This window comes from Sinocyclocheilus anshuiensis, unplaced genomic scaffold, assembly GCF_001515605.1.
Source record: "Sinocyclocheilus anshuiensis isolate Anshui unplaced genomic scaffold, SAMN03320099.WGS_v1.1 scaffold2698, whole genome shotgun sequence".
NCBI classification, from domain to species: Eukaryota; Metazoa; Chordata; class Actinopteri; order Cypriniformes; family Cyprinidae; genus Sinocyclocheilus; species Sinocyclocheilus anshuiensis.
The window spans coordinates 232,791-245,626 of record NW_015555935.1 but is presented as its reverse complement, the minus strand read 5'-3'; the positions used below and the strand labels follow the sequence as shown (position 1 = coordinate 245,626).

The 12,836-nt window shown below is 44.3% G+C and overlaps 1 long non-coding RNA gene across 1 annotated transcript in view; it reads right to left on the bottom strand.

The window, feature by feature from the left end:
• Positions 1-12,836, bottom strand: part of LOC107675964 (uncharacterized) — an 18,739-nt gene that overhangs the window by 4,473 nt on the left and 1,430 nt on the right. The window contains exon 2 of the long non-coding RNA XR_001632664.1: positions 10,900-10,907. This is a non-coding gene — a long non-coding RNA (uncharacterized LOC107675964). The remainder of the gene's footprint in view (positions 1-10,899; positions 10,908-12,836) is intronic.

The window sequence follows — 12,836 nt, the reverse complement described above, 5'->3', positions numbered from 1 at the left end:
TTCCTGTTATTTCTGCTATTACTGAGTTATTACTGTGTTAATCCTGTGTTATTACTGTGTTAGTCCTGTGTGATTTCTGTGTTATTACTATGTTATTCCTGAGTTATTTCTGTTATTACTGTGTTATTCCTGTGTTATTACTGAACTATTTCTGTTTTATTACTGTGTTATTCCTTTGTTATATCTGTGTTATTACTGTGTTATTAAAGTGTTATTCATGCAAAGTATGTTGCAGCTGTTATTTCTATGAAATTATGTTGTCTTTGCTATTCTGTTACTAATAATAGATACTAATAGATTTTTTTTTCACTGCTTATCCTATTTTGGCACAATCCCTAAATTGAACTTCAGTAGTTTTACTAAGGGCACCCATCTCACATAAAATTGAACTATGCCAAACATATTCTACCTGCCTTCCTGATATAAATTACTATGAATTTGATATGGTAATTAATACTGAGACACTAATTTGGGCAAAAAGCACTAATGACTTGTTTAAGACTTGAATCTTAAAGCTGAGGACTTGCAACTCGACTTGGACTTGCCTGTCTTGACTCGGGACTTGACTTGGGACTTGTCTGTCTTGACTCGGGACTTGACTCGAGACTTGAATGCAAAGACTCGAGACTTACTTGTGACTTGCAAAACAATGGCTTGGTCCCACCTCTGTTAAAATCACAGAGAATCAAAAGTCTATCCACGTTAGGCACAATTGTATTTAAAAAATCAGAAAACTCCTTTAAGAAAAGCTTATTATAGCTGGGGGTCTGTAGATAAGTGCACAAAAGATAGGGTACATCAAATCCACCCGGCACAACTGCACCTCAAAGCTAGCAAAGCACTCCACAGGTAAGATTCGGCAAGTAAAATGCTTCTTAAAAATTGTGGCTACTCCCCCACCCCTGCCCACAGTCCTCGGTGAACTAAAAAAGTTACAGTCACATGGAGACGTTTCAATAAGGGGGTCAAGTTCACCAATATTAAGCCAAGTCTCCGTCATAAAAATAAAATCTAATTCATGAGATGCAAAAAAGTCATTGATTTTAAAAGTTTTGTTTGTTAACGATCGTGTGTTGATTAAAGCCATCTTTACCGTCACCGAGTCCAAAGGCTGGCTCCGCATTGTCTGATCGGATGATTTAGTCTTTGATCATGTTAGGCGATCCACTGTTATCAAGTTACAGACATTTACTCCTCTCCCGGAGGTGCGTGGTCTCCTCGATCCCCAACTGGCAAGAGGACTTGGCAAATTCAGGAAAACTGGAAGAAGCCATGACTGCCTAAGGTGAAGAATGCGTCGATGATGCGCATTTAGGCTAATGGTGTTAGAAGATTCTGTACTCCATAGACTTCCAGTCTTCAGGATATTACCAGAGCTCCTCCTCAAACGAACTGCCACTCCACCACGCTTGCCTCGCTTTTTATATCGCTTCTTTTTATTAAAAATGCAATCCGGTAGGCAGCAGACATCCATCCGCAACAGCGACTTAAGGGGAGGATTATAAAACCTCCCTTCACCGGAGTTACAGATACATAAATTCACCATCGAGTCATGAAAGTCCAGTAAAGTTTGTCGATCATAGATGAGAACTGCAGCAAGTTGCTGTAACAGAAAACAAGGCAACAGAACGAGGAGACAAACAACAGGTAACACAAACAGAGAGAGACGGCTTGCCCTGAAACACGCTGGCGCCATCTTGGATTTCCAGAACACACACATACCAAACACACACATATGTTTAGTATGTGTGTGTTTGAATCTTCTTGCTTGAAACGTTTCTTCCAATCAATTCTTTGTCAAATGTATCATATTCTTGTTATAGAAATCATGTCCAAAATTATACTCTGCAAGAGCGGGAAAATTCGGACCATGTGACTGATAAGATCACATGTTGATTTATGAATTGGGAGGAGAAACATACAACACCCCGAGCAAAGACAATATCTAATTGGTCAAGGTAACATTTGATTTATGAATTGGGAGGAGAAACATACAACACCCCGAGCAAAGACAATATCTAATTGGTCAAGGCACCATTTGGGATGTGGCCAACAACCCAGTTTAAATCCTCAGGACACCATCAATTTATGCTTTTAGCCAGCACTTTTTTAGCTTTTGCTTTTTAGCCACTGCTTTTAGCTTTTAGTTATGCTTCTAGCCTTTTTGCCACCGCGTTTTGACGCTGCTTTTTAGCGCTCTTTGAGCGTGCTCTGGCTCACACGCCAGCAGCTCTTCTAAAACCATGAGGAGAAAACCATCTAGTCTCGTTACTTCTATTCTTCTGTGTTCCGAGTTAAGTTTTGTCTGTGAGTCTGTGACCGCCTCAAAACTTCAAGCAGCCCACAACTCCACATCTTCAGCCAACGCCCAACAACTGGCTTCCCAAGACGTCACTTCAACGACTACTGAACCTCCAGCCAATCAGCAACCTCTGGAAACCCCCCTTTTCTGCAACGACACAATGGAACCCCTTTACACAGGCAACGCAAGTACCTCCAGATTCGAGCTGAACTGGTGCATTTAATATAAATTTTAACCTCATTGAGGAACTCAATTCGAGGGTTAATTAAGTGATTGATGGTTGTTCAGGTCTATGCAATTGCACATATTGCTATAAACTTGGGATTTCACATTTTCATTCTCTTAAACTCATTCTTTCCTCACTTTCTCTCTTCCTGCAACTTGTGTGAATGTGTGAGTGCATGTGTTTATGTGTTAGACTAGTTTATATGCCTTAGATTTATCTAATAAAGCCTTATTTATATTGAAAAGAGAAGTATCTTGTGTTTTGTGCTTACAAGTTAATGTCTTAAACTGCCGATCTTGTTACTGTGCTAATAAATAGTGTTTTCACTATATTTTGGATATTAATATCCATGCAGAATTTATATTATACGGCTCGTTCAATGAATCGATCACTCAGTGATCAGCCGTAAAACAGTGATTCTGTCCAGATTCCCTATAAAATCTTAAATGATTCCCTTTGAGCTAAATTGACCTGTTTCCCTTACACCAGTTCCAGTGGATCCAGTTCATTTGTCAAGGCCAGGAGTACCGTTTCTAGTTCCAGTGGATCCATTTCCCCAGTTTTGGCCAGGAGTGCCGTTCCCAGTTCCAGGGGATCCAGTTCTCTAGTCATGGCAAGGAGTGCCATTCTGTCAGTTTCCCTCGTCACGGCCAGGAGAGCCGTTTCTCCTTCAATGGCGGTCAAATCCTTAACCTCGACTCCTGTACTCTGGTGGTCATCTGCTCCTCCATGGAGACTTCCCGCTCCTGTACTCTGGTGGTCGTCAGCTGACAATGGTTACATACGTAACCTGAGATGTTGTTCATTCTGCTGTGCCTGAAGCGTGCCCATTGGGTTTTATGTGTTATAGCAATATGAGAAATATCTTTGGATCTCATTGACGGATCATGGAAACTCTGGGCTCCTTGTAATCGGGAGAATGTTCTGAAAATAATGATGTGCGGTTTTTCAAGATCTATGCATGTTTCGTGAAGTTATGAATGAAAATCTGGGGTCCTAGGCAGGATAATGAAATTGGGCCTCAGTAGTGTAAAAACTGCCATAGCAATGTAAAGAGTTAAGAGAAAGCACATAAAATGACAATTTAAATATTTAAGCGTAAATGTGCCTTAAGTGTAACACATTCATCGTACACATGTAACAATATTTAAACAGATTAAGAAAAGGAGTGCAAGTGAGCTATTCTGAGAGGCAATATCCAGTGAATTCCAAAATCTGGACACAAAATCTGAACCGTAACAAGAGATGTTTTCAGACAAACCTTTTCTTTATTTGCTAAAGACGATAAAGAACACAGAGTTTGTTGTGCATGATTGTATAGCTGCACAATTTGGCCCAAAATTTTGTTTTTATATATCAGTATGACTACAAAAAAATGTATTATTGTTATTACTTAATAAAACCATTAAACTAAATAATAATTATTGATAATGATTATTATCAGTATATTTCACAGAAAACTGCAGCATTAGACTACCTGTTAACATGCAGGAAGCCTATAAATATAAATGTCTAAGGATTTATTATAAAATAAATTGTGAATAAAAATCTTTGACAGTAAATTCTTAATTTTTGTCAGGAAATCTTATGCATCCATGCAGAAGTGTTATTTTTCCTATTTTTTACCCCAAAGGTGTTGTGAGCATCAGTGAGTGCACACATGTAATGCAATGTCTGTTTCATTCTGGTAGCTGGAGGGAGCTGTGCAGACCGATCTCTGTTTTGACAAGTACAATGAGAGCGATTCAAAAGCATAAGAGTTGTCTGCTCTCCAATTTAATGTCTTTGATGTCATACGCCGATCGGTCTGCGCAGCGCAGATGCATCTCGAACAAGCCTAATCAGAAATTTAATTGACAACCTCGCGGCCGTGGGGCCCTCCCCTTAAGGAGGGCCTCACTAGTGTTGGACGGGCCGGCACTGAGCATAGTGCTGTTTTTCATTGCTGCGCCAGTTTCGCTGTCTACACGATAACACTGCAACCGGAGTTTTTGAAAATCTTCACCCTGGCAGGCGTTTTCAAAAATGTTTGGTTTCAGTGAACTGGTGCTGCGTTTGCGTGTGGACGAACGGCCTAACCTCGTAAAAAAAGCTGCGGTTTTAAAAATAACCACGTTCGTGTGGACAGGGCCTGAGGCAGATATTTTGAAAAATATGCTTATAATTTTTTTCTTCACTAGGGGGTGCCCTGCCGGCGGTACACTTCGGTTTAGAGGAACTAGGCAGCACTGGTTAGGAGTTGATCAAAATGGTTGGATGCATTCGAAAGCTGAATTTCTAAGCTTTAAAATGATACCTAATTATTAAAAAAAAAAAGGTAATATAAAAGATAAAATAGACAGAAACATTATAGGTTTTACATTCTGCTTGCCAAGTGTTCAATAGAGCTCTCCAACTGATTTCTTCAATTCATGGGTTTAGGTATTATTTACACACGAATGAGCAATGGATTGTTTTCGGATCTCATCGACGGATTATGGTAACTCTGGGCTCCTTGTAATCGGGAGAATTTTCTGAAAATAATGACGTGTGGTTTTTCAAGATCTATGCATGTTTCGTGAAGTTATGAATGAAAAAGCAACTTGAGGCATAGTGCTGTTTTTCTTTGTTGCGCCTCAGTGCGCCTGTCTGCTTTCATGTGTTATAGCTCTATGAACGAAATCTTTCGATCTGATCGACGGATTATGGTAAATTTGCTTTCTTTTTAATCAGGAGAATTTTCCGAATATAATGCTGTGTTTTTCAAGTTCTATGCATGTTTGGTGAAGTTACGAGCGAAATTGCCGCATGACAGCTACCTTAGATTTTTTGGCTAAACTACATGCTGCCTGTGCAGTTTTATGCGTGTTATAAATTCATGAGGAAAAGCTTTAGATGTAAATGACAGATTATAGATTATGGATTTGGGCTCTTTTTAATCAGGAGAATCTGCTCTAAATAATGGTGCCTAATTGTCCACGATCTGTTCATGTTTTATGAAGTTACAAGTAAAACGGTGACATCAATATATTTGTCACAGCTGGATAGAGAGGCATACACAGGAAGAACGATTCAGAGCTTCTTTATTTACACAAACTGGAGGAGAGCTTCAAAAGGTACGTTTTAAAACTGAAACATAACTTTAGCTCTAGAAACTGAAGAGTAACAGTCTTTATCTTAATCCTCTTCAGGAAGATCCAGCAAGACGGCGGGAGACACAGAGCCACGGAGATCCAGAGTGGTGTAGAGAGGCATGAGGTAAGGTATGCAGCCTTGAGACCAGTCAATGAGATAATGAGGTGAGTGAACAGATATAGTGCTCAGGTAAGTGACAACAGGTGTTTGTAATTAGTACTCAGGTGATTGTGAACGGGTGTAGGTGGCTGGTGTTGCTGATGTGGCTGGTGAATCTGTGACAGTACCCCCTCCCCCACGGGCATCTTCTGGCGCCCGTGACCGACGGCGAGGACGACCACGACCCCTAGGAGCGGGACGATCTGGGTGCGACTGGTGGAAGTCGGAGAGGAGTGACGGAGCCAGAGTGGTAGGTACATACAATCTCCCTTCCGGACCTCCCGGCGGAGCGGGTTCTGTTAGAGTGGCGGCACAAGTTTGGTCATTCACAACACTGTGGGTGAGAGAATGGGTTCCGGGTTATCTGGTGATGGATCTGGTTGGTGAAGTTGTGATAAAGCATCTGCTTTGAGGTTCTAATGCCTAGGGTGGTAGGTTACTGTGAATCGGAAACGGGTGAAGAATAAGACCCATCGGGCTTTATTGGTAATTAATACGTTTAGCTTCACAGAGGTATTGGAGATTCTTGTGATCAGTTATGACTTCGAAGGGATGTTGAGCACCTTCCAACCAGTGCCGCCACTCTTCCTGCGCGAGTTTGATGGCCAGTAACTCGCGGTTCCCAATGTCATAATTTTGCTCCGCCGGGGACATCTTCTTGGAGAAGTACGCGCATGGATGGAGTACGGAGGGTTCACCCTTCCATTGGGATAATACTGCACTCACTCCTAGAGTGGAAGCATCCACTTCCACCACGAACTGATGGTACGGATCTGGAAGGGTTAGGGCTGGACGGTGCAGAAAGAGGATTTGAGCTGCAGAAAGGCCTGTGTAGCTTCAGGCGTCCAGGAGAGGGTCTTTGGCTTCTGACGGAGGAGCGAGGTAAGTGGAGCCGACCGTTGACTATAATGGGCTATGAAGCGCCGATAGAAGTTTGCAAATCCCAGGAATCTCTGCAGCTCTTTGACCGTGGTGGGTTGTGGCCAATTCCTCACTGCTTCCACCTTGTTTTGGTCCATTTGGACTCCCTCTGGTGTGATTATGTAGCCCAGTAATTGAATTGTGGTTAGATGGAACTCACACTTTCCCTGCTTGAGGTAGAGGTGGTGCTCGCGGAGACGTTGGAGTACCTGGGAGACATGCTGTTTGTGTTCCTCAAGATTGGGTGAGTAAATGAGAATGTCGTCGATGTAGATGATTACGAATTGATTGAGCATATCACGGAAGATTTCATTCATGAAGTTTTGGAAGATGGATGGTGAGTTTGAAAGGCCATACGGCATAACCAGGTATTCGTAGTGCCCGGATGGTGTTATGAATGCAGTTTTCCATTCGTCACCTCTTCGAATGCGGATTAGATTGTAGGCACTGCATAGATTGAGTTTCGTGAAGATCCGGGCACCACGGAGTTCCTCCAACGAGGCTGGCACCAGAGGGAGTGGATAGATACAAGGGCGTAGGCCCCCATCCTTCTTTGCGACAAAGAAGAAACTGGATGCTGCAGGACAAGTGGAAGGATGGATGAACCCCTGATGTAATGCCTCCTTGATGTACTCCTCCATAGCAGTGCGCTCCGGGATCGATAGGGGATAGAGTTGCCGCGACCTTGCTGAACACGTCCTGGAACGCCCTGTAGGCAGCTGGAATGTGGATTGAGCTTTGTGAAGCTGGGCTCTCTATAGTGGTAGAGCAGAGTGGTATGGAGAGCTTAGCTCGGTCTGGAAGAGGGAGATCTGCTAAACATGTCCTGAAACAGGATTCACTCCACTAAAGTATTTCCCCGAAGTTCCAGTGGATGTCTGGATGATGTTTAGCCAGCCAGAGACGCCCCAGGACGATATCTACTGTAGCCTCCTCCAGCACCAGGAAAGAAATCCGTTCAGCATGGAAGTTTCCAATGCGAAGAGTGACTTCCGGAGTGCGATGGCGCACCAACCCCTTGCTCAGTGATTTTCCTTGTATATTGGAGATTTGGTAGATGGTGGAATTACGGTGTCGAGGGAGCTTGATTTGAGTGAGGCTGGTGGAGGAGATTAAATTTTCTGAAGCTCCCGAATCCACCAAGACCTTGACTGGAAAAGAGTGGTTCATGTACATTAGAAGGGCATCAATGTGAGGCAGACTTGAGACATCCGGATGAATGTGGACCGTACTCACTGCTGAGCGTGTGGGGTGAATAGGGCAGGAGGGCAGAAGGTGCTCCTTGGACCCACAGTACAGACAGAGCCCTTGGGTGATTCGGCGAGCCCGTTCCGTGGTTGATAGACGATAACGGTTAGTTTGCATCGGCTCAGGTGCTGGAGGAGCATTACTCGGGGAGGCGGCAGCAGAGGAGGAATCCTCGATGTGACAAGCGGTTAGATGTTGGGAGATGTGCTGTGCTTTTTGCAGAAAGCTCTCTAGTCCTACGGTGTCTTCATAGATGGACATTTGCTGTCTGATTGAAGGGTTTAGTCCACGTTGGAACGCTGATAGAAGGGCCGTTTCGTTCCATCCGCTGCTTGCCGCGAAGGTATGGAATAGAACTGTATAGTCATGGATGGACATATTCACTTGCCGTAGTCGAAATAGCTCATCGTGCACGGAGACCGCCGAGGTAGTTTTGCCAAACACCTCGCGGAAATGATCAATGAAGGCATCATAGGAGCGCACTAGGGGACTGTGCGAATTCCAGAGAGCTTCGGCCCATTGCAGCGCCCTTCCAGACAGTAATGACATGATGAATGCGATCTTCGTTTGATCATTCACAAACTGATGGGGTCCTTATCTTAATCCTCTTCAGGAAGATCCAGCAAGACGGCGGGAGACACAGAGCCACGGAGATCCAGAGTGGTGTAGAGAGGCATGAGGTAAGGTATGCAGCCTTGAGACCAGTCAATGAGATAATGAGGTGAGTGAACAGATATAGTGCTCAGGAAAGTGACATCAGGTGTTCGTAGTTAGTACTCAGGTGATTGTGAACGGGTGTAGGTGGCTGGTGTGGCTGATGTGGCAGGTGAATCTGTGACAATATTATTTTCATATGGGTCTGGGGTGACTTCTTGTACAAAAACTTGCTCCTGTTAATTCAAAGCCCCAAACAATTATGCTTGTTTTATTCTACTCCATGAGACCTTTCAAATGACATATGACTATCCGAGCTGTATGATATTTTTGACATATTAGAGTACATGGCACAAAAAAACATATTTTGTAAATAATTTTTTGGTTTGTCATTTATCATCAAATAACTCGGCACTACTTTGGAGTTAATCAAAATGGCTACATGCATTGTAAACCTCAGACTCTGAGCTTTCAAATTATATCAATTTTTTGTTGATCAAGGCAGTGGTTTGAAAAATATGATTAGTAATATTGTCAAGGAGGAGGGGCAGGGCGTCCCAACCGCCCACGGTACACTTCGGTTTAGAGGGACTGCTTAGCGCTCGTTAAGAGTTGATCAAAATAATTACATTCATTAAAAAGCTGAGATTCTAAGCTTTAAAATGATACCTATTTGTGTTATTCCATTCAGGGGTTGCTTAGTAATTTGATTTTGCATTTTTTCTTGCGGGTGGTGTCCCGCCGGCGGGACTAAAGAACATTTGCATTTATCTTTATCTTCTTCCTGCGTTTATCTCATCGTAGCGTGACAGAAGACCGGACCTAGAAGTCAAAGTAGTGCGCATGTTTCCCTGTGGTGTTTGTTTTTGGTTTGGAAAGTTTTTCTTTTGGGTTTTTGTTTTTGTTCTGATGGAGCATGCCGCGAGATTTACCTCTCTGGCTTGGAGGAGCCAGAATATCCAGGATTTCGCGAGGGACTTCAGCCGTTTCGCCGTCACTACCGTCTTCGACGACGAGACGCTGAAGTCCCTGTTCAAGATCTGGGCTAACTGCCACCGCCCCGTTGACCTCCCAGACACCACGGGACTGCAGTGGAGGGAGGCGATCGCTGGAAGTGGTGTGTGTGGGCAGCACACACCGTTCCTAAACCCCCTGAACATTCTGAACTCCCGCCTAGCCTCCCTCTCCCACCGCCTCTGTATCAGTCTTCACCATCGCCACCACTGTATCATGGCAGCCCCTCTGCTCACCCTCAGCCCACCATCTGTGCGGTGGGATCACCGCAGGTCTGCCAGTCTCTATCGGCATCGTGGCTGGAGGATCCCGGAGTCCTGGACTCCGCCTCGGCCCTTCAACCCAGCAGCTCCACCATGGCTCCTAGCTCCCTCCTCTCTGCCGTGGCCCGTCAGTCCAACAGCTCCGCCGGGCTCCCTCGTCCGGCTATACCTCGTCCCTCCGGTTCTGTCAGGCTCCTCCCTCCCTCCAGCTCCACCTTGGTCCTCTGTCGCTCCACCACGACCTTCCGGATCACTGCCTCCGCATCGATCGCCGGAGCTATCTGCTCTGCCTTGGCCTTCCGGATCCTCTGCGTCACCCTGGCTATTCGGCTGTCCGACTCGGGCTCCACCAGTCCTGAAACTAGCACGGAGGTCGTTCCCCTATCGCTTGCACTCCCGGTGCTGGGAGTAGCGTTGTGGTGTGTGTGTGTGTGTGTGTGGGCAGCACACACCGTTCCTAAACCCCCTGAACATTCTGAACTCCCGCCTAGCCTCCCTCTCCCACCGCCTCTGTATCAGTCTTCACCATCGCCACCACTGTATCATGGCAGCCCCTCTGCTCACCCTCAGCCCACCATCTGTGCGGTGGGATCACCGCAGGTCTGCCAGTCTCTATCGGCATCGTGGCTGGAGGATCCCGGAGTCCTGGACTCCGCCTCGGCCCTTCAACCCAGCAGCTCCACCATGGCTCCTAGCTCCCTCCTCTCTGCCGTGGCCCGTCAGTCCAACAGCTCCGCCGGGCTCCCTCGTCCGGCTATACCTCGTCCCTCCGGTTCTGTCAGGCTCCTCCCTCCCTCCAGCTCCACCTTGGTCCTCTGTCGCTCCACCACGACCTTCCGGATCACTGCCTCCGCATCGATCGCCGGAGCTATCTGCTCTGCCTTGGCCTTCCGGATCCTCTGCGTCACCCTGGCTATTCGGCTGTCCGACTCGGGCTCCACCACCACCTGCTCTGCCACCGTCGGTTGGCCTCCTGAAGCCGTCAGCCCTTCCTCCACCATGGCTCCTCCCTCCGTCGGCTCCACCATGGTTCACCATCATGGCTGTGGTCTGGGTCCCACCTGGCTCCTCCTGCTCCTTGTCTTCTCCCTGGCTCCTCCCTCCATCTGATCTGCCCTGTCTCCTCCTGTTTCCTCCCTGGCTCCTCCCTCCATCGTCTCCACCCTGGACTCTGTTTGTCATCCTCCCGGGTGTCCATCCTCCACCCGAACCTCCTCCTGTACTGTCTGCCTGCCCTCCTGCCAGCCCTTTGCCATCCCGTCACCATCCCACATCCACTCCTTTGTGAATGTGTTATTGTGCTGGTACCTTAAGGACTGCCATGGACAGCTGACTCCTAAAGTTTTTGATATTCTTCATATTCTGTTTGGTGGTCAGTTCACACTGATAGAAATTTATCTTTTCCAATAAGTTTTAACTGATTTTTACATTTTATGGGCATTTTTACCTTTATAAAGCCATTTTTTTCTAAAAGTGTCCATTATCTTTTGCATACTGATATTTGAAATTATTTAAATAATAAAAGATTCTCTGAATATGATATTAAAACCACCAGTAGGTGGCAGCAAGTCACTGTTAATAAGTGAGTCATTGCAATTGAACCGAATAATTTAATCGGATGATTCATTCAGGAACTAAACACTGTCATGTTGCTCAGAGAGGCAAAACCGTGTTGTGGTTGTGTTTGGAATTATTTTTTGTTGTCGAAATAGCGCAAAAACAGGAAATATGGTGTCTAAAACGAAAGTCTCTTAATTAACTTCTTGTTAATTGAACTGTTGTAAAAAATCAATATCACATTTGTAATCATGGTCATTTTTGGAGAAAAAAATGGCACTCTTCGTGTGAAATTTATTAACTATATGAAGTGGTATAAATATATAAATTTTCTACCCCATGTCTTGAATTTGTGATCATTCTAAATGTATTTTAACAATCTTGTTTTCCAAAAGAGCAGTCTCTGTTTTCCGTTCTCTTGTTTTTGTGTTTTTGTAGATCAATGTCTATCGGCGACCTTCAAGAAATTCACTGAGAGGTTCGAGCCTCATCATAGAGGGGACAGTTTATGGAAACTCAAGGTTTATGGGATGTTGTTTTGAAGCAGTTTGGTATAACAATACTTGTTAAATTTGTGTGGTCAGATGAGGTCTGAGCATTGAACTAAGACTATTCAATGAACTCTGCTCCTTTTAATCATCACTTTGTCCCCTGCTTCTGCTCTTCACTTGCTTTTTCCTCAGTCAACTTCTTGGCTGATAGAAGAATGTTAATACAGTTTTGGGTATTTTCGGGTACCAGACAAGACTTCCATTAACAGGTTTTGGGTATTAGACTATTTCGCTGATGAGTTGTTCTGGTACCAGAAAAAAACTGATATTTTCTGATGGGATCTGGCGTCCGGGGCTGGATCTTAATTTTCTGGCATGGAGGCATGATCTAACAGTTGTTATGTTACTATGGTGCTAATTTGCTCTATTCTTTTTCTATTCTATCTGTTTTCTTTTTATTTATTATATAATAAAAAAAAAAACTTGCTATGTGTACTGCATTAGGCTAACTGAGACTTGTCATAACACTTGCATATCAATGCATATATTGATGATGCATTATTGTGCCATCTCAAAGAGGCACAAAGTCACTTTCACATACTTTTTCATTAACTGTTCCCTCCTGGTGGAATGACCTGCCCAACTCAATCCGAGCAGCTGTGCACTTACATATTGTTGCTCTTTTGTTAGTTTTGATTGCTTCTATTGTCCTCATTTGTAAGTCGTTTTGGAAAAAAGCGTCTGCTAAATGACTAAATGTAATGTAAATATAAATATCATTGCTCTTTTGTTGATTTTGATTGCTTCCATTCCATTGTTCTCATTTGTAAGTTGCTTTGGATAAAAGCGTCTGCTAAATGACTAAATGTAATGTAAATGTAATGTTA